The 20,136-nt window shown below is 41.0% G+C and overlaps 1 long non-coding RNA gene across 2 annotated transcripts; it reads left to right on the top strand.

Annotated features, from left to right (window-relative positions):
• Nucleotides 1-406: 406 nt before the first annotated feature.
• On the top strand, nt 407-5,798 carry LOC112434560 (uncharacterized). Of its 2 annotated transcripts, none has more exons than XR_013097077.1 (6): nt 407-910; nt 2,761-3,524; nt 4,012-4,173; nt 4,425-4,533; nt 4,639-4,754; nt 4,897-5,798. It is a non-coding gene; the product is annotated as an uncharacterized LOC112434560 (long non-coding RNA). The 2 variants fall into 2 exon arrangements; XR_013097078.1 differs by lacking the exon at nt 407-910 and adding an exon at nt 942-1,701.
• The last annotated feature ends 14,338 nt before the right edge of the window (nt 5,799-20,136 follow it).

Below are 20,136 nucleotides of genomic sequence, written 5' to 3'. Positions count from 1 at the left end.
AAACACTGAAAGAGAAACACTTCACTGTTGATTATCATATGAAGTCTAATAAAAGCTGTTAATCTGTTAATATCCTGCTAATCTGCATACAGCAAATACAGAACATGCGACTTTAAAGCATCCAGCAAAGTGATAACTGTCCTCTGCCCACTAAGTAGTGACTCTACAAAAGATTATTTTCAATATCATCTTTATATTATATTTAGTTATTCTCCAGCGCAACAATGTAAGGAGCTCTGTGATTGGTTAGGAAAGGACAGACTGGCCACCTCGATTTTTCTTCACTGCACATTGATCCATAGCTTTGCTCTGTAAAGGCTAACAAAGTGCTTTTGCTTTACAAAGACATTCAGCGTCGGTATTCACTCTTTTAAAATGCCACTGAACACTGGAGTGAAATGGAGCCCTGATCCTCAGAGTTTTATTGTTGCTAACATTTCTTATAGATAGCACAGATAGTGCCCCACTGCAGTAATCACTCATGTCTAGATATTCCTGTTAAAAAGGAGTTTTTCCTCCCCACTGTAACATGGCAAACATAGCAAACGGATAATCCAGCTGAAGCTTCAGACAGCCGTCAGACAGTGAAACACTGCCATCTGCTGGACGCGAATAACAAAGACGCTGCTTTGACGGGTGAGGGAGTTTCAACAAGTCTGCAACGACTCAAGCATCAAACTACAGAACTATTCTAGCGGACATGGTGCTCTAATGACTGCTTCATTAACGCAGCTCAGAAAGGATCAAACATATCAATAAATCATAAAACACAAAACGTCTCTTATTGCCCAGGGCTCAGGAAGTGAGTGTGTTCCTTATAGCCCAAACACGTTCTCACTCCCAACTCGTCAAACGTGTGACGCATGGTCAGGCTCCCTCTGCTTCACTTATGGACCATATGGACCACCAGGTAAGACCATTTAAACGGACAGCATTTATAGAATGACTATTAAAAGTCTGCGAGTGTCAGTAATGTTAATGTGGTTATGTTAGTAATACACCGAGTGCTAATATAACAGCTTTAAGATGCATTTGTAGATGTTATTACGTGTTTTACCGTCTTTATGGTGCTAGCTTAAAGTTACGGTGTAAACGTTAGCTTATATTGGAGGAAAGCTGTTACTGTTTAAACGATGTTAGCACAGAAATATTAGCTTCTGTCATGACTGATGAAGTTACTAGTTAATAAAGTTTCCAGTAAAGTGTTTAATCGCAGCCACAGACTGACAGCAAATATCTCGATTAGCTTCAGTGCATCTGTAATAAATATGTGCAAGTTTCAGTGCTTCGTTTAAACTGTATGATACTTATACTGACCCAGGGTCAGTGTAAAATACAATCCTAGCTGTGTGAACAAAGCCTGGCTGCTTTAATCCTGCATGACAAACCTCAGGATGCAGGTTATTATTACTCTTTCCTGCTGGCACACCTGTCACACCTGAGAGTCAGCTAGAAACTCACAGTGACGTGGACATCATGCAAAGACTGCCAGACTCTGTAATACTGCAAATGATCAGTGACTCAGGTTATCACTAAACTTTAAACGGCACCTCTGTGTCTCTGTGTGCTGAACATCTAGGATTGAGTCAGGCTGCATCAGCTGAAGCTGTTATTTGTATATATCAGTATTTTTTATTCAGGTGTGGGGAAAATACGTAAGACTGCAGTGAAGCGATGCACCAGATTAATCCCTGGCCAAAGGTATCGTACTTAAATCAGACTACTGATCCAGCCACATCAGCCTTTTGTGAGGTCTGTTTAAAGTTGACTAAAAATGAACTGCAGGTTCCTGAGAGGTGGACTGTGAGCACAGAAACACATGATTCATACATACAGCTGCAGCAAACTTACATTAATTTTAAATAGATTTGTTACTCTGATGTCTGTCTCTGTGTTAGTCCTCTGACAGACTGGTGACCTGTCCAGGTGTGCTCTACCTATGACTACTGGGACAGGCTCTAGCCTCTGTAATAGAAATTTTCTGTTATTCTCATTTAAAGTATTTAAGTGCTTATGCATATGCTTAGTTGTGACACTGTTACTGTTCAGTGAAAGTTTCTAAAACTAGATGAACTTACTTCAGCGTCAGCAGTTTGAGAAAACAACTCCCTTTAAAGGTGCTGATAAGGCCAAGGGCACAAAACAGCATAACCACTGATCCGTTAGGTTTCATAGCGAGACACGTGAAGTGTGGTAGGATCAGTTTGTAACTTCCTCCCTCTTCCTTGGAATGCATAAAGGAGGAGGAGCACCACTTCTGTGGCAGCGCTGACATGACTGAACTGTGATGTTTGATGTGTGTTGGTGCAGTAATAAAAAGCTTGATATCACAGCTCTTTCTGTGTTGCAGACTTTATTAAAAAAATTCCACGACACCCCCCCCCCCCCCCCCCCCCCCTCCCACTGTGAACCTGAATTGAATATTCAGAAGACATTTGTTTAAATAGTTCTACAAATCTGAGCTGTGGGTGTGTCCTTGGATTGTGTGGTAATAATATTAGAGCCTGCAATCTTTCTTACTGAATCTCTACTATGAGTCATGTTACCTGAGATTAATTCTATGTTTACCTGTCAGCCTGGACGAATGTGCTGTGTGAAGGAAATTAAATTAAATCAGATCTGAACTGCGTACATTTGAGGAACCTGTTCATATTTAATTGAAATATGAACCAGTGATTTTTTGATTGCTGATTCCAAGAGAGTCTTTGTGGAAATCCTGTTTGGCTTTTTGTTATTTTAATTCTCTTCTCTGTTTTCCAGAACAGTTCTCCACAGTCACTGTCCACATGGGTCAGTGGGACCAAGAAGCACTCTGCTAATGTGGGACTCTGACCAGCAACATCCAGCAGGACCCAGACAGCGTTTTCTATCTCCCAGCTGCAGTTTTTGTTTGTCAGTGACTGGAGAGTCAGATTTTTGTTGAGCTTCACACTTGCAGAGCTAAGTCAGTTTGCAGAGATCCCTCCCACCCTGGCTTTTATGTGCTAGATTTCTTATCTGAAACAGTAATATTTCAGTGACTGCTGCTTATACCACAGGTTAATACACGCTACTGATCCCTGATGGGAGAATCATCAATTTTGGCAACAAAGAAGCCTGGTGGATGTTTGTTTACAGTCTGATGATGGGACATCATGCTCTGCATCTTCAAAGTTTGCCTCCTCATTATTATTCATACCCAGTAATGTGAAGTATGCTCATATCTGCTATAACTGAACCAACCTGGTGCTCTTCATTTATGGAGGCTGTTGAGTCTGAATGTTGGATGTTGTGTATCTCGTGTTCTCTGGGCTTTGTTGTCCTCAGTCTTTTTGCAGGATCAGAAAACAAAACCAGGAGGCGCGTAAATGTTTCTTCTCCATGATGTTTCTCCAAATGTTTCTTCTGCATGATGATAAGACTGTGACACGGGATGCCACCTTTGGTCTTGTGATGAAGCAAAGCTCAGGAAGAAGTGGGATTAAATGGTACCCACATGCTGAGAAGGATGTACAGGGGCACCTGCAGCCAAATGCAAGCCTCAGGTTAGTTGTAGTTGCAGATCGCTATAGACTGAGACAGCTGAGGCATCAAATGTTTGATTAAACGGATGAAAAAGAGAAGTTTCTTCCCTATAATTATCACTTCTTAAAATCTGTAGCAACTTCAAGTCTGTCAGCGTGCTGAGCATGCTCAGAATGTGACAATATATTTTTGTTCAATATTTAATTTCTTTCAGTTGAAATGGTTAAATGAAAAAAAAATAAAAATATATTCTTATAATTTAGCAAACTAATTTATCAAAAAATATATACATATATCTGCATTAGTTTTAATAAATTAATTTGACAGCTGTATTGAAAATACCATATTGTATTCATACAGAATCAGTTTGGTATCATTGTTTGTCTGCTCACTGATTGTTGAAACTAAGAGCTGCTTTGATCTGTTTAGATCTAAAGTATCCAAAGTTGAGCTCTGATGTTTCTTCACCCCTGTGTGTGTGATATGTGATTTCCTACATGCTGGCAGAGCAGAGCAGCAGTTTGTGCTCACAGATGGTGACGGTGTGGAGAGTCGGTGGTGTTTCCTCAGAAGAACCAGCAGAGTCACAAAGGACACCAGTCCATCTCACCACCGTGACTCGCTGACTGATGCTCGTCTGCACTGCACAGAGGAAATCAGCTGACCGAGGTTTGTCCAGTGACGTGTTATGAATGTATATTTGTTTTATGCTTACAGTTATGTTTTTCTTGACAGAGGCTCTGCAGAGGTTAGACAAAGCAGAGAAAACATGTGCTTTACATTTTACTGTGATTTATTGAGATATTTGTTGCCTGATGTTCAGCAGGAATGGAGAAATAGAATCAAAGGGAGATGTTTTTGCTGTTTTTGTAATGATGTAAGTAAATCTTCAATATTATTTATTTGCTTGGTTATATTAGGAGTGTTTCTGAGTGAGGGAGAGAGGAGTCATCATCCAGGTAAAGTGACGTGGATCAGTGGATACACTTGTCTCCCCTTTAAAGGAGACGATCAGAGTCATCCTTAAATGTTAGTACTTTCAAATACACAAACATTTTTAAAGGACAGAAATGAACATCCAACTTTGACTGTAACACAAAATAAATCTTTGCATGTGTGTTTTCAAACTCTCAGATGGGCAGCATATCAGTCTTGGACTGTCTAACCTGCAGCACTGAATGACCACCACACATGAGCATGTTCCTGCAACATTCAGCATCTGATCCTTCATCTGTGTGCTTCTGCTTTTGGTAAGTACAGTTACCCAACTCCAGTAACTCTAAACACATGCCATCCATTTCTAACGGCCTGGTTACTTCCTGTCAGTTACTTTAGAAACCATGTGGTCACCTGACCTAACACTGTTTCTTCTTCTTCCCCTTAATGTTGAAGTGTCAAATGTCCAACAGCTGGAGAGGAAACTACACCAGTGTACTGAGATGTTTCAGCAACATGTGCCAGATGCTGTTCCTTCATGGTGACATCACCAGAGACAGCCCCGCCCACCTCAGGACCTCGCCATTGATCATGATGATTATAATGATGACAGCGAGCGGAACTAAGACTGTAAAAATCCACGACCAGAATGTTTCTTTCTAATTATTAATGAATACTGAGAGCCTCTTTCTGTGTTTTCTCTGTTTTGTTTTTTACCTCATTTGTTACTAACAAAGTTCACAAACTCACACAGTTTACATTCTGTATGTGTTAGAGTTTGTATTGTTGATTGTTATTTATGCTTAGAAATATTTAACCATAGATGCTTAGAGGTGTATAATCAATTGTGTAGTGATAAGTTGTGTGATCTTTAACAGGCTACAGAGGCTTGGTGTGCATTCCACACCTACATCCTGGGAGCATGAGAGAGGTCATACCTTCTCTTATTGTTTTATGGTAGGATTAACGTAGTTACGTCTGTTCTAGTCTAAGTGCTTTTCTGTTTAGATGAACTGCTGGACTTCCTCACCGGGGGGGGTCTAGTCTACCCTCTTCCTGACCAAGGATGTTTGACCCTTTGATCAGCAACACACACACACACACACACACACACACACACACACACACACACAGGCAAGGTACTCTTTGTTTGTATGTAGACGTCGTATGTTAATGAACCTATGCATATTCATGTAACCTCAATAAAAGGACAGTGTACGGGAGGATGGACGAGAGCTACTGGGGTCAAGCGAAGGAACGGCGCTCTGTCCGGTCTCTCCCGTGCACGAGTACCATGAAGAAGTTTGCCTACTTGCGTCTTGCTTGCAGTGTAATTATATTGTCTTAACGTTCCAGCGAATAGGTTTATGCTACAAACCTATCATTAATTGGTCCTTCGAGCCGGCTCCCTGGGATCGCATTCACCGAGGGGGGGGAGGCACGCTGAAAGACTGACGTCAGCCAGGAAGTTCCTGTGGATTCGCTGTCTGTCCTTCTCCTCGATGAATGGCGATCGGCGGGATTCAGGCTGATATTACACGCTAAGCAACGCCAAGTAAGTTTAAAGAGGCCGACTCTATAACCGTGTCATTGTGCAGTCTCCGCCATTTTGTGAGGCGTTGAGAAGTTCGCTGCTTTGTGGAGCGATAACTGGGTTTGTGTCCCGAAAAAGAAGTTTTGGTTAAATCGCCCAAGGGTCCCAAGGGTCCCAAGCGTCCGGTGTGTGTCCGGTTTTGAAATCGCCCTGGGTGTGTGTCCCGAGCGTCCCTTCATTGGGTTTTGTCGCGCGAGTGGGTGAGCGTCCCACAGCTGGGTCAGGGTCCCGAGCGGTCCGGTGTGAGTCCGGAGTAGGCCTATTTTGTGTTATTGTCATTTTCGTCGTCGTCTCGTTGTTGTTGTTGTGTGTGCGGAGCAGACCGCGTGGTGTGTGACGTCAGCAGCTGTTGTTGTTATCATGGGTTTCCTAAGCAACCAGGAGTGTGTGGAAAAGGCCAGCCCACATCAGCAGCTGTGCTCTGGTGGGTGGCTTTCCCCCCACCCCTTCCTGACACAAAATGTTAACAGCCTGTGTGCCAGACCATGGACGTAATTGAGGTGGATAGTTGTTAAAAGTAATCTACATTAAGCTTGTGGTTGCTTAAATTCAGTACAATGACATGTGAGGTGAAGTGATATAGGTAAATATTTAAACTAATGAAGTGCATAGAGACACTTGACCTGTGTGAAAGACTGTCGTCTTATTATGAGCCATTGTTGGGATTAACGTAGTTACGTCTGTTCTAGTCTAAGTGCTTTTCTGTTTAGATGAACTGCTGGACTTCCTCACCGGGGGGGGTCTAGTCTACCCTCTTCCTGACCAAGGATGTTTGACCCTTTGATCAGCAACACACACACACACACACACACACACACACACACACACACACACACACACAGGCAAGGTACTCTTTGTTTGTATGTAGACGTCGTATGTTAATGAACCTATGCATATTCATGTAACCTCAATAAAAGGACAGTGTTACGGGAGGATGGACGAGAGCTACTGGGGTCAAGCGAAGGAACGGCGCTCTGTCCGGTCTCTCCCGTGCACGAGTACCATGAAGAAGTTTGCCTACTTGCGTCTTGCTTGCAGTGTAATTATATTGTCTTAACGTTCCAGCGAATAGGTTTATGCTACAAACCTATCAGTATGTTTCCATCTTTACCAGCCACACTCCAGAGGTGTGGACTCGAGTCACATGACTTGGACTCGAGTCAGACTCGAGTCATTAATTTTATGACTTTAGACTTGACTTGAAAAAATGTTCTAAGACTTGTGACTTGACTTGGACTTTTACACCAATGACTTGGGACTTGAATTGGACTTGAACCAGTTTACTTGAAAAGACTTGATATTTTACCCCAAATATAAAATTTAACATGCATATTATATAGAGATTGAAAATGTGGAAGACCAACAGACCAACAGACCAACTGTTGGTCTTCCATGGTCTCTTGTGTTCTGGGGGCCTCTGGATGTCTGGAGTTTTGATCTCCTCCATACCCGCTTCACACCCTGGAGGACGGGGCTGTGGCCCCCCCACACTCCCTAGCAGATCATTACATGGAGAAACCTTTGGAATGCAAGCATGCTGATCCACACAGGTATGCACACATGGGTATTCACAGACACGGACTAAAGCTTTCTTGGCTGCTGCCTCAAAGCACACTGTGCGCTGTCTATCTTGCGTGCTGCACAATATCGTTTATTATTTAGTAAATATTGATATCTATGACTAGCTAGTTTATTGTGATGGTGCTTTGTTTTCTCTATTATTATGTTGCTCTTTGTTGTTTGCTGTCTCCTCTGTTTGTTTTTTTTTTTTTGTTTTGTTTTTTTTTTTTTTTCTCCATACAGGTGACCCAGGAGTTCTTTTTTTTTTTCTCTCTCTTCCCCCCCCTTCTCACCGTCTCTTCTCCTCTTTGGTTTTCTTTCTTTCTCTCTCCCTCGCTCTCTCATTCATTCCCCCTGTCCTATTTATTAAAAAAAAAAAAAAAAAAAAAAAAAAAAAATGACAAAGGATGAACTGAAGCTCTGCCATCACGTAATGTCGCATACTGCTGTTTCTGATGTCATTTAAAAAAAAAAAAAAAAAAAAAAAAAAAAAGAGATTGAAAATGTGACGTCATTCACGGGTAGAACCGCAAAGGATTCTGGGAACTCGTGGCAAGCGGTACTAGCGCACGCAGGCTTTCAATTAAAATCAGTTACACAGCGATAAAAAGAAACACAAAAATGTCAAGAAGCCGTTGTATTATTAACTGCAATAGCCGGTCGCATGACAGCCACGGGAAGCCGACGGGTAAAGAGATCGGTTGTTATCGGATTACGTCGTTGAAGAGAAATTGTTCAAGCCATGTTTCCGAAGTAACAAAGACGCGACGGATGGCCTGGATTGCAGCCATTCAAAGATCAAATATAACGTCCCAGAACACTCCAGCTCACAGGTTAGTCTGCTCCAAGCATTTACACGAAGGTCAGTGTTTTTTAGTAGTTAATACGTCATTTTCATAACATAATTGGTGATATAGGTTACAAGCAAGTCTGGCGCTGAACAGAAATTGTCGCGCTATGCTCCTGTGTTTATTGTGCATAAATAGTGAATTGTCCTGACACAATATTGCGTTTCGCTTCTGTTATTATGGTACATTGACAAAAACATATACTTTTATTCACAGGATAAAACAGGTTTTTTGTATCACTAATTGCCCAGTACGATTACAGCATACAATATTATTGTCACTGCTACATTTCTGTGATGGGTACCAGAAATTATTTCCACTACTAATTAATTACCGTTGAGCTCAAAGGTCCTATTAATAAACGGTTAACGAATGTGTATTTATGACGACGATTTGTGAGACTGGTAAACTTATGATACGTACGATGGTCTTTCGTTCTACACGGTGCATTTCAAGGTCCTGTACCCATCCGTCGGTAAACTGTACCTGGGCTTGTTGCAGTGACCTGAAGTTACTAAACTTCACGAGTGTGTGCACTCACTCCAAGAACCGTATGATTATAAATATGCATATAAATATGCTACGATGAGATAGCTGACTTCATCTAACTAGCAAATGTTGTCCAGGCTACGTTGGTGATACAGTTTTTTTTAATGTGTATGATATTTTTGTCATGCGATTTTAAAGCTGGTCCTACAACCGCATCCAAGAATAACATGCAGCTTATCTCAGAACTGTCGGTGAAAATTATTCTTGGAGCTAGGTTTAATTGAGCTGCATTTTAAAGAGGTGCAATTTCACAATTTGTGTATATTTTCTAAGTTCACTATTTTGTCATGTGTTGAGAAAAACACAGATTTTAAAATTACATGGTCTAATATTTACATTTAGCATATAACTGCAACATTTTTTTTTCGTTTTGTTTTTTTTAAAGACTCGAAAGGACTTGAAATTCAAAGTTTCAGACTTGTGACTTGACTCGGACTTTTACACCAGTGACTTGAGACTCGACTCTGACTTGCCTGACATTACTTGAGACTTGACTTGAGACTTGAGGATAAAGACTTGAGACTTACTTGAGACTTGCAAAACAATGACTTGGTCCCACCTCTGCCACACTCTAACTGCATTTAAGAAAATAATCCTTAGAAATCGTCGTTTTTCTCTTTTGTAATTGATGATAATTCAGTGAATATACTGCGCTGCTTCCTTTTATTGCGTCACACATTGCTTTAAGTTTTTCAGTGTCCAGTTATTTTTTACTGCTGTTTGAATTCTCTGTATGTTTGACCCTGTAGACTGTTTGATGGACTGCTTGTCTTCCTGTTTGTTACCGCCGCCTGTTTTTTAATAAAGATTTGGATTTCCGACTTCAACACAGCCTCTGCGTGTCCTCCCTTTGTGTCCTCTTCCTCTGTGAATGTGTTGCATGTGTCACAGATTCCTTTTATTAACAGCTTTCCCACAGTGAGTTGCATCAGCATTCATTCACAGCACATTTCAGAAGGATTCAGATTAATACAGTGATCTTACAGTCAGAATGATCCTGACAGAGTGCCACTGTAAATGATCTTTCATCAGGTAAATTTTAAAGCTCAGTATTTCAAAGCAGGAGTTATGAAGAATCATGCTGGCATTAGGACTAATAATATGTACTTACAAAGTCAACGTTTTTTAATTATGCTAGAATATTGGAAGACAATCAACTTTTAGTGTTTTCCGCATATTAATTATTCTGAAATAGAGACGGTGACCCTAACTGTACAGAAGCACTAAACAGCTGACAATCTAACAGACATCATTGGCCTGAGCCGTCATGCACAGTGAGTCTGATCCTTTGCTGTGAGAGTCTGACAAGCATGTTTCTGGTCAGTTTGGAAGAAATAAGATCACAATGTTGATCTTTTTTTCCAATATTCCTTCTCTTTTACAACATGAACTGTGTTCACAGCATGTAATAATACTGACAGTCCAGGGCATTGTGGTCTGTTGAGCTAGGGTTAGGGTTAGCAATTCAGACATATGTAATCAATATTAAACGTCTCTGACGTGGGCCACTGTCCGCAGTGTTGGGAAATCCATACCAGGCTGGAACGAGTCAAGGTAGGTGAGCATCCACGAGAAGACAGCAGATGCATCCTACTGACAGGACCAGGAGACTCCAGAAACCGAGCATCTTCTCTTCAGTGCCATCCTCTCCTGTTACCCTCTCTGCCCGCAGCTCTTTGAGTATGGGGTAGATAAGGGCGCAGAGAAACCCTTATTACTAATTTGTATTATAATTCAATTTTCATGAAATATTCAGTATTGGTCCTTTTATATTATAACCACGTATCCACCCAGGCTCATGGTGGGGCAGGGCTCTGTCCTGGGATGCTTGAGTACAAGGTAATGTACACCTGACCAGGTATCCAGTCTGTCAGAATTGTTTTCAATATTTGGTTCAAAAACATGAGTGACAACAAAAATCCAACTAGGATTCTTGCATATGATGAATGAAGTCTGTCTTTGACTGTATTCTCCAGCTGATCCATCAAACCCCCAGCAGGTGAACCTTATTCATGACATAACACGGCAACAATGTAAAAAATGAAACAGCAACAGTCTAAATGTAAAGTGCATTCTAAAGTCCTCTTCAATAAATCATATGCAAAGAGTCATTCAGGACTGTAAAACGTGAACTACAGAACCCAGAGTCTTCATCATTAAATCTCTGGTTGCTTCATTTTTCTATCCTATATCAGATACTTTAAGGTTAGGTTAGGTAAACTTGCATTCTCATGGTGAGGCAAAGTGCTTTATGTGTGTGTGTGCGTGTCATGAACGGCTATAAAAGGCCTATAATTAAAGAACAAAGCGGGGTTTGAGTTCGAGTTGCGGCAGACTGTCACTACTTGTAAATGGAACGCAGCCTTCCTGCGGCGGACAGCTAATAACAGGAATCGGACGCGGTCCACCCAAGTCCACAGCAACCACCATAGCAACCGCCTAGCATGAACTTAAAAACATATTCTGTCTTCATAACTATCAAACATGTGAAATGATTTGCAAAGTGTGAAAGTGTTACAGCTGCAGAGAGCTATGGCGGTATCTTTGGAAGCTGTTTACATAGCTAATAATATACGATGTAACCATGGAGACAGTCAGTCACGTGAGCTAGCGGTGCACGTTTACTACAGCGAATAAGGTGATTGTGTGCACAGCGTCCACACGCTGCAGAGGGTAAAGACATTACTTTAATATTGTTTTATATTGATATATATTTGCCTTCTGTTCACCATCACCTCAGGTTCACCATCACAGTTTCAGCAGACAGATGCACACTGTCTAAATATGAACACATTCAAAAACTCATGTCTCAGAAATAAGCACAGCTGTTCATGTTTGTCATTAGAGTTTTATTTGTAAGAAAATTATGAGCTTCATATTGTGCATCAAATAAAAGAACATTTCACAACTCTGAGTCAACAGAAACAGGTAACAGAAATGTCTCTAATGTAGACATGTACAGTGTAGTGTAAGCATTAAAAGATCATAAAGGAAACACTAACATTCATGTGAAACTAATTGTAATAAAAAATGAGCAGGTGCTTTATAGATGTAAAAGAAAGAATCTGAAAACAACACTTTTTTGGTCTAAGTGATCAAAGTAGAAAACAGAACTGATGTTCAAGAACAAACCGTAGCTGCACTAATATTACACATCTCCATTGTTGTGGTGAACAGACATGTTGCTTTTAAAACCACATGCAGTGTGTGACCGTGACTGTTCACTGAGACCATGAACGCCACTTCGCTGAAGCCTTCGCCTTCTTCTTCTTCTTCTAAATTGGAAGCAGAAGGAGCTGCTTTGATCTACTGAAAGGAAAAAGCAGAACATCTGAGCTGAAACCATTAAGACAGGAACAAATTCAATGCAGTGTCTCAGGTGGCTTAGCCTGTTACAACTGTTGATACAAGCTAAATACGGTTAACACACAGTGTCAGGGAGCTCCAGTGTGGGAACTAGTGGCTTTAGGTTTGTAGTCATTTAACTTTCATCCATTCATTCATTTAATTCAGGAGGAAGAAATGCCAGGTTGGTGCAGGCTGGTTACATGCATTTGGTCCCATGCTGTCTTTAACTAAATGACTTGGTTCACTTTATGGCTGGGCTGTATGTGGGGTTATATCATGTTATTTGGGCAGGAGTTCCTGTCCTCTGTTAGACTTAGAAAGTTTCTCCATAAGTAGAGTTTCTAACTCTTCTAGCACATCTGTGGCTGACAGCTTTTTGTGGCTCTTTTTACCCCACACTGGTTGTGAGTGTGTAAATAGCCCCACTAGTTCTTTTGGGTTGCAGTTAACTTGGGAGGAAGAGGTAGGTCTGCCATGACTAGATGAATAACAATTATCTGGGATACATAAATTTCATAATGCATGCATATATCTCTATAAACCTGCCTGAGGGCTGCCATTTTTTACATTCAGTTATTTCTTTGTTGAATCTAAATAATGAATGTGTTACAGTTAAACTGACACTGGTCAGTGTAAATGGCTCATTGGGACACAGAAACCTTTAAATTAAACCTGATATCGAGTGTCAAACAATATCAAAGCTGTAAAAGATGTTTACAGTCAGAATTTATAAAACTATGATTGTAAATTGATTCAAACAAGTGAGCTTTTCTCTTTGTGCTGAATATCAACACTGTGGTTTCTTAGACTGTAAGCTTTACTTCAGCACAACCACTTGTAGAAGCCGTCACTCCAAATGTCTTTGATAACAAGAAAAAAAGACCTTTTCAGTCCACGGCCTGAAGTTCTTCTCTGACATCTTCTGCCATCGGCTTTGTCTGCTGGTTTGAAGACAATAAACCACAAAAAGATGATTTAGTCACTTTGTCTGCGTCATGCAGCTCGAATGTGTCGTGTAACGATGTTGAATAGCCGTCGTTATCCCTCTGCTGTGTCAGTAGGATTGTACTGTACAGCATCTCATTGATATGTGAGGAATGCTAATGTAACACGATAACAGACTTACATCATTAAAACATAAAGGGCAGGAGATATTTAGATATTTTTATATTTATATTACATTTTATAGCTGACGGATGTTACTAAATAGATAGAATTTACTAAATAGCTGGATGAACATGAAAAATATGTCTATAATAACAAATGACCATGAGAGCCAGTAGAATTAATTCAACTGGACACTCGAAAGACGTCCTTAAATGCTCTTTAAGTGGCAGAACAAACGAACAAACAGTTAATCGCTTACTTGAGATGAAATCTGCTCAGCTACTTTGAAAACAGCTTCTAACTGGTTCCTCCTTTAACAGGATGACGGCTCAGGGGTAAGGCCATCATGTAGTCCAGCAACCTTTATGGTTCTGCTTTGATTCACCAGGAACTATTAGGGAAACCTTCCAGCGCCTCCTGTGAAAGACACAGACATAAACACACAAACATTTATTAACATGTTCCACAGTCTTCCAGCTTGATTTTCTCATTCTGTGGACAACAAAGAACATGGATGCAGGTTTATTGTGAACTTTTGTAAGGTTTATTTAGTGAACATATCCAGCTGCAGCTCCACTGTGATCCTGAACTGGATAAGCACTTAAGAAAATGTGTCAATAAATGCACATACATCAACTTAGTATATTTATCCAAACAGACGGGACCAATAATGCTTCACTGAGTCAGAGACTTTAACGTCTCTTCTATGTAAGAATGTCTCGTGCTGATATACCTGCAAACTTGACAACAAAGGTTTTTCAGACTGCATGTAGCTGTCCTCTATGTCAGCTCACACATTTACATTTATGTCACACTTATTTCTGCTTTCCCATTTTATAATTATTACTTACATTTTGATTAGATACCTCGAGTTTGTAAATGATCAGATTACATAATTGGAATACAATGTATCCAATTCAGGGTTGCAGGAGGATGAAGCCTATCCCAGCTGATACAGGACAGAGACAGGCTGCCAGTTTATTGCAGGGCTAACACGATATGTGTAACAGAAAATCCACTTAAATGTTTGATATTTCTTATAATAATCATAATTATGACCATTATTTAAAGGTTTCTTTATATATACATTTTGATTTTTTATAACCTCTAAAATATAAACCTGAGCTGTTTCAGATTCTGACCTCTGACCTCACTGCAGCTCCCTCTTGGAAGTACGTCTGCTTCTTGTCTACCCCCAGTGATGACCGCCTGCCCTTGATATCACGTACTGTACCTGAGGAACAAAAAAGGACAAACACTTGCCTTCATTTAAGAAGTACATTCATACAGAGGTAATCTATGGAAACACACTAGTTCACCCTTTGGGAGAAATCAGTTCCTGTGAAACATTTCTGTAAATGAACATCATGTGGAGAATGAATGAAATGAGTTCTTCAGGTGACTCAGCAGTCCCACACTGACAAATGAAATCTAGTTAAACTATTAAGCATATTTGCTCTTCTGAAATCTGTGTTAAACAACAACAAACATAAATTAGTAACAAAAATACAGCTGAGTAGAGGCTTTACAAACCACCAGCAGCCATAATGCTAAATTTTAATCTTCAAATGTTTCTGAGCCGTCTTCAACCTGCTTTTAACATATTAAAGTCCCACAGTCAATGCAGCCTGACTCAATCCTAGATGTTCAGCACACAGAGACACAGAGGTGCTGTTTAAAGTTTAGTGATAACCTGAGTCACTGATCATTTGCAGTATTACAGAGTCTGGCAGTCTTTGCATGATGTCCACGTCACTGTGAGTTTCTAGCTGACTCTCAGGTGTGACAGGTGTGCCAGCAGGAAAGAGTAATAATAACCTGCATCCTGAGGTTTGTCATGCAGGATTAAAGGAGCCAGGCTTTGTTCACACAGCTGGGATTGTATTTTACACTGACCCTGGGTCAGTATAAGTATCATACAGTTTAAACGAAGCACTGAAACTTGCACATATTTATTACAGATGCACTGAAGCTAATCGAGATATTTGCTGTCAGTCTGTGGCTGCGATTAAACACTTTACTGGAAACTTTATTAACTAGTAACTTCATCAGTCATGACAGATGATAGGTTTGTAGCTTGAACCTATTCGCTGGAACGTTGAAGACAATATAATTACACAGCAAAGCAAGACACAAGGCACCAAAGTTCTCTGGTTTACTCATGCATGAGGGAGACCTGCCTAGAGCCAAGTGTCGTCCCACCACTTGACCTCCATCAGACTCTCAGCCAGGCTCCCCATAGCACTCCTTTTATTGTGGTTACATGAATATGCATAGGTTCATTAACATATGACATCTACATACACACAAAGAGTACCTTGCCTGTGTGTGTGTGTGTGTGTGTACTGCTGATCAAAGGGTCAAACATCCTTGGTCAGGAAGAGGGTAGCCTCCCCCTCCCCCTAGATGGTTCACCCTAGATAACACGGTGAGGAAGTCCTGCAGTTCATCTAAACAAAGAGCACTTAGACTAGAACAGACGCAACTACGTTAATCTTACCATAAAACAATAAGACACGGTACGACCTCTCATGCTCCCAGAGTGCTGTCTAATACACACAAAGTTTGCAGACTATCAAGGATCAAACCCTCTACCAATCTACAACTAATTACAAAACTCTAAGCATATATAAGTAAATATTTCTAAGCATAAATAACAATCAACAATACAAATCTAACAACAGAAGCTAATATTTCTGTGCTAACATCGTTTAAACGGTAACAGCTTTACTCCAATATAAGCTAACGTTTACACCGTAACTTTAAGCTAGCACCATAAAGACGGTAAAACGCGTAATAATATCTACAAATGCATCTTAAAGCTGTTATATTAGCACTCGGTGTATTACTAACATAACCACATTAACATTACTGACACTCGCAGACTTTTAATAGTCATTCTATAAATGCTGTCCGTTTAAATCAGTGGTGTCGAACTCCAAGCCTCGAGGGCCGGTGTCCTGCAGGTTTTAGATCTCACCCTGGGTCAACACACCTGAATCAAATGATTAGTTCATTACCAGGCCTCTGCAGAACTTCAAAACATGTTGAGGAGGTAATTTAGTGATTTAAATCAGCTGTGTTGGATCAAGGACACATCTAAAACCTGCAGGACACCGGCCCTCGAGGCTTGGAGTTCGACACCTGTGGTTTAAATGGTCTTACCTGTACACACTGCATATCCACCGGATTCCAGCCAGAGTGGATTCTGGAGTCTTCCACGCTCCTGTTAGTGATCCTCCATCTGGATGGATGATAACAACCTTCTGAACAATCTAGCAGGAGATGGCCCATATCTATGGGACTGATTTGTGCTAATAACGCCCATTGTATGGACTGATAACAGCCGAGCGGGTGAATAAAGTCACCCAGTCGCTAGCTGTGCCATTACCCAGCATACATCACTCCCTCCATAAATGCAATAAACGATACAAAAGCATCGTTCTACCTGTTTTTCAGGTAGTTGTTTACATTATATAATTTATTGTGTTCAGCAGGGGCGGAGCGTGGGGGTGGCTTACTGGGCTTAAGCCCGGGTTGTTTTGTCAGAAGCCCGGGGTCTTTTGGAGTGTAATTTTTTCATAGTTAGATGCCTGGTTGACAAGTGTATAAAACAAAAAGTACACACAATATTCGAAGCACATAGTGCACACTGTGGGAATTTAGGACTGTGCGTGAATCCCCCCTGATATTGGTATAGAATATTCTTTATTGTCATTGTCACAAGTACAATGAAATTGAAAGATGTCTCCGGTCAGTGCAACATCACGAAAGATAAATACTTAAAAACTATAATAGATATGATATAAAAGATAGAAATACATATAAAATACAGTGTTCTCATACAGTAAATACACCCAAGCAATCCAGGCCTAAGGCCCCATACAGACACTCAACATACGACCTAGTTGATATATCACTCAAACAATCAATCACTCAATCAATTTGTTAGCGCATCCAACAAAACATGTCTGAAAGCATTCCAACATCAAGGGCACAAATGACAACAGGGGCAATGAAAGTCATCTACTTTTAGTAGCATTGAGACATGATATTGCAATTGGGTAGAAATTGTGTTTGAGTCTGTTAGTCCTTGTGTATGTTGTTCTATACCGTTTACCTGAAGGCAGCAGTTCGAACATGGAGTGTCCAGGGTGTGAGGTGTCCTTTATGATGTTATGGGCTCTTTTGAGGCAGCGGGAACTGTGTAGGTCTTTCAGTTTGAGGAGAGGGCAGCCGATTGTCCTTTGGGCAGCGTTGATTACTCCCTGGAGTGCTTTCCTCTGAGCCACTGTGCAGCTAGCGTACCATATGCCTATGCAGTACGTTAGTATGCTTTCGATGGAGGCTCTGTAGAAAGACACCAGCAGTCTCTGTGTGATGTTGTTCTTCCTAAGCACTCTCAGAAAGTACAGTCTCTGTTGTGTCTTTTTCAGTAGCTCAGAGGTATTCACACTCCAGGATAGGTTTCCCTCTATGCTGACTCTCAAGAAGCGGAAGTCTGCCACCCTCTCCACACAGTCGTCGCTGATGATTAGTGGTTGGATTTCTGTCTTGTGTCTTCTGTAGTCAATTATGAGTTCTTTGGTCTTTTTCGTGTTTAGGAGAAGGTTGTTATCCTTGCACCATGAAGACAGCCGCTCCACCTCATCTCTGTAGGCAGACTCATCTCCCCCAGATATGAGCCCCACCACAGTAGTGTCATCTGCGAACTTTACAATGGCGTTGCTCTGGTGGGCGGGGGTGCAGTCGTGTGTGTAAAGCGAGTAGAGCAGTGGACTAAGCACGCAGCCCTGTGGCGACCCAGTGCTTAGATTTAGGGCTGGAGATGTGTAACGTCCCACTCTCACTCTCTGTCTGCGGTCGGTGAGGAAGCTATTGATCCACTTACAGGTGCTGTGAGGAAGCCCTAGGTCTTTTAGCTTGGCGTCCAGTTTGTATGGAAGAATGGTATTAAATGCCGAGCTATAATCCACAAAGAGCATACGCACATCGCTTCCTTGCCTCCCCAGATGTGTTAATGCTACATTGAGTGCTGTTGCTATGGCGTCCTCTGTCGATCGGTTTGCTCTGTAGGCAAACTGGTGTGGGTCAAGGCTGCTGGGTAGGGCTGCTGTGATGTGGTAACGCACAAGTTTCAAGTATGATCCGAGCTCAGGCACTAAGCGACTGAGCGAGGGGGCAGCTGCTGCCAGCAGTGAGTGCGCTGTTGGAGAAACGGAGCCAGCCATATTAAGGAGAGCTGAAGTTTGACCAGGTACCAAAGCAAATCATTCGCACCGTACAAATAATGTAAATATGACGGTGCATCACGAAAGATTGATATCAAACTGATCACTTGACCAATATTACGTTAATTGCTCTTCAAGTAAATCAACAAATGGCGAAATGAAAAGCTGAACAAGTGCTATTTTTTTAGAGAGTCTTAGCTTATGTGTGTTTATTTCATATTTTCAGTTCTTACCCTCCCCGACTAAATCGGTTTCAGTTATGTACTGAAATATAAGAATGGACATTAGAGGCTTCTTTCAAAGAGAAAACTCAGGTAAATGTTATTTTATATATTATGCTTTGTATGTTGTTCAGTATATTTCTATGCAAAACAAGAGGGATTTCAATACACAGCAGGATATTCACATTTGTAACCAGATATTTACATACACTTTAGGGAGAAAACATAAAACATTTTTACTGTACAACATCAATTTAGAGTAAACTTTTGTTTTAGATAAATATTGAAATATCTTTTGAATTAGTTAAATGTCAGAATAAAGAGAGACAGAGCAAACGCGCTCCTTTATGGACCCTCAAAGTGGCCCGCATACGCAAAAGCAGACGTCACACACAACGCGCTCTGTTTAGATCCAGACCAAACAGCATTGTTTGACTGATGGCCTTAATATAAAGACTTGTTTACGCCAATCGGAGGTCACTAAAATCAATATTGAATCGGTGTGCAACTTTGCCAAAACAATGTCGGACTCTGTAGTTTTCTCTGGTCCCCTCCCCAATCAGACCAGGAGTGACATGTTTAGCCGCATGTTCTCCTTAAATTGCTGGCTGTCTGAGTGGTGTCCCAGAAACGATGTGGGCTTCATAGATAATTGGCAAACCTTCTGGAGGAAACCTGGTCTTGTTAGGAGAGACGGCATCCATCCCACTTTGGATGGAGCAGCTCTCATTTCTAGAAATATGGACAAATTTATTAAACCCCCCAAAATATGACTATCCAGAGTTGGGACCAGGAAGCAGAGTTGCAGTCTTACACGCTTCTCTGCAGCTTCTCTCCTCCTGCTACCCCCCCAAAAACCCATCTCCATAGAGACTGTGTCAGCTTCCAAAAAGACAAAAAACAAACTAAAAACCAGCAACAAACAACTTAAACATAAACAATCACAAAGAAAGAACAATACAGTATCCACATCTGAACCAAAGAGTAAAACAGTGAAATGTGGATTATTAAATATTAGGTCTCTCTCCTCCAAGTCTCTGTTAGTACATGACTTAATAATTGATCAACAAATTGATTTACTCTGCCTTACAGAAACCTGGTTGCAGCAGGATGATTATGTTAGTTTAAATGAATCAACACCCCCGAGCCATTCTAACTACCAGAAATCTCGAAGCACAGGCCGAGGGGGCGGTGTGGCAGCAATTTTTCACACCAGCCTATTAATTAATGAAAGACCA

This window comes from Maylandia zebra, linkage group LG3 (assembly GCF_041146795.1).
Source record: "Maylandia zebra isolate NMK-2024a linkage group LG3, Mzebra_GT3a, whole genome shotgun sequence".
Classification (NCBI taxonomy): domain Eukaryota; kingdom Metazoa; phylum Chordata; class Actinopteri; order Cichliformes; family Cichlidae; genus Maylandia; species Maylandia zebra.
The sequence above is the reverse complement of the archived record's forward strand: the minus strand, read 5'-3'. Positions and strand labels throughout refer to the sequence as shown.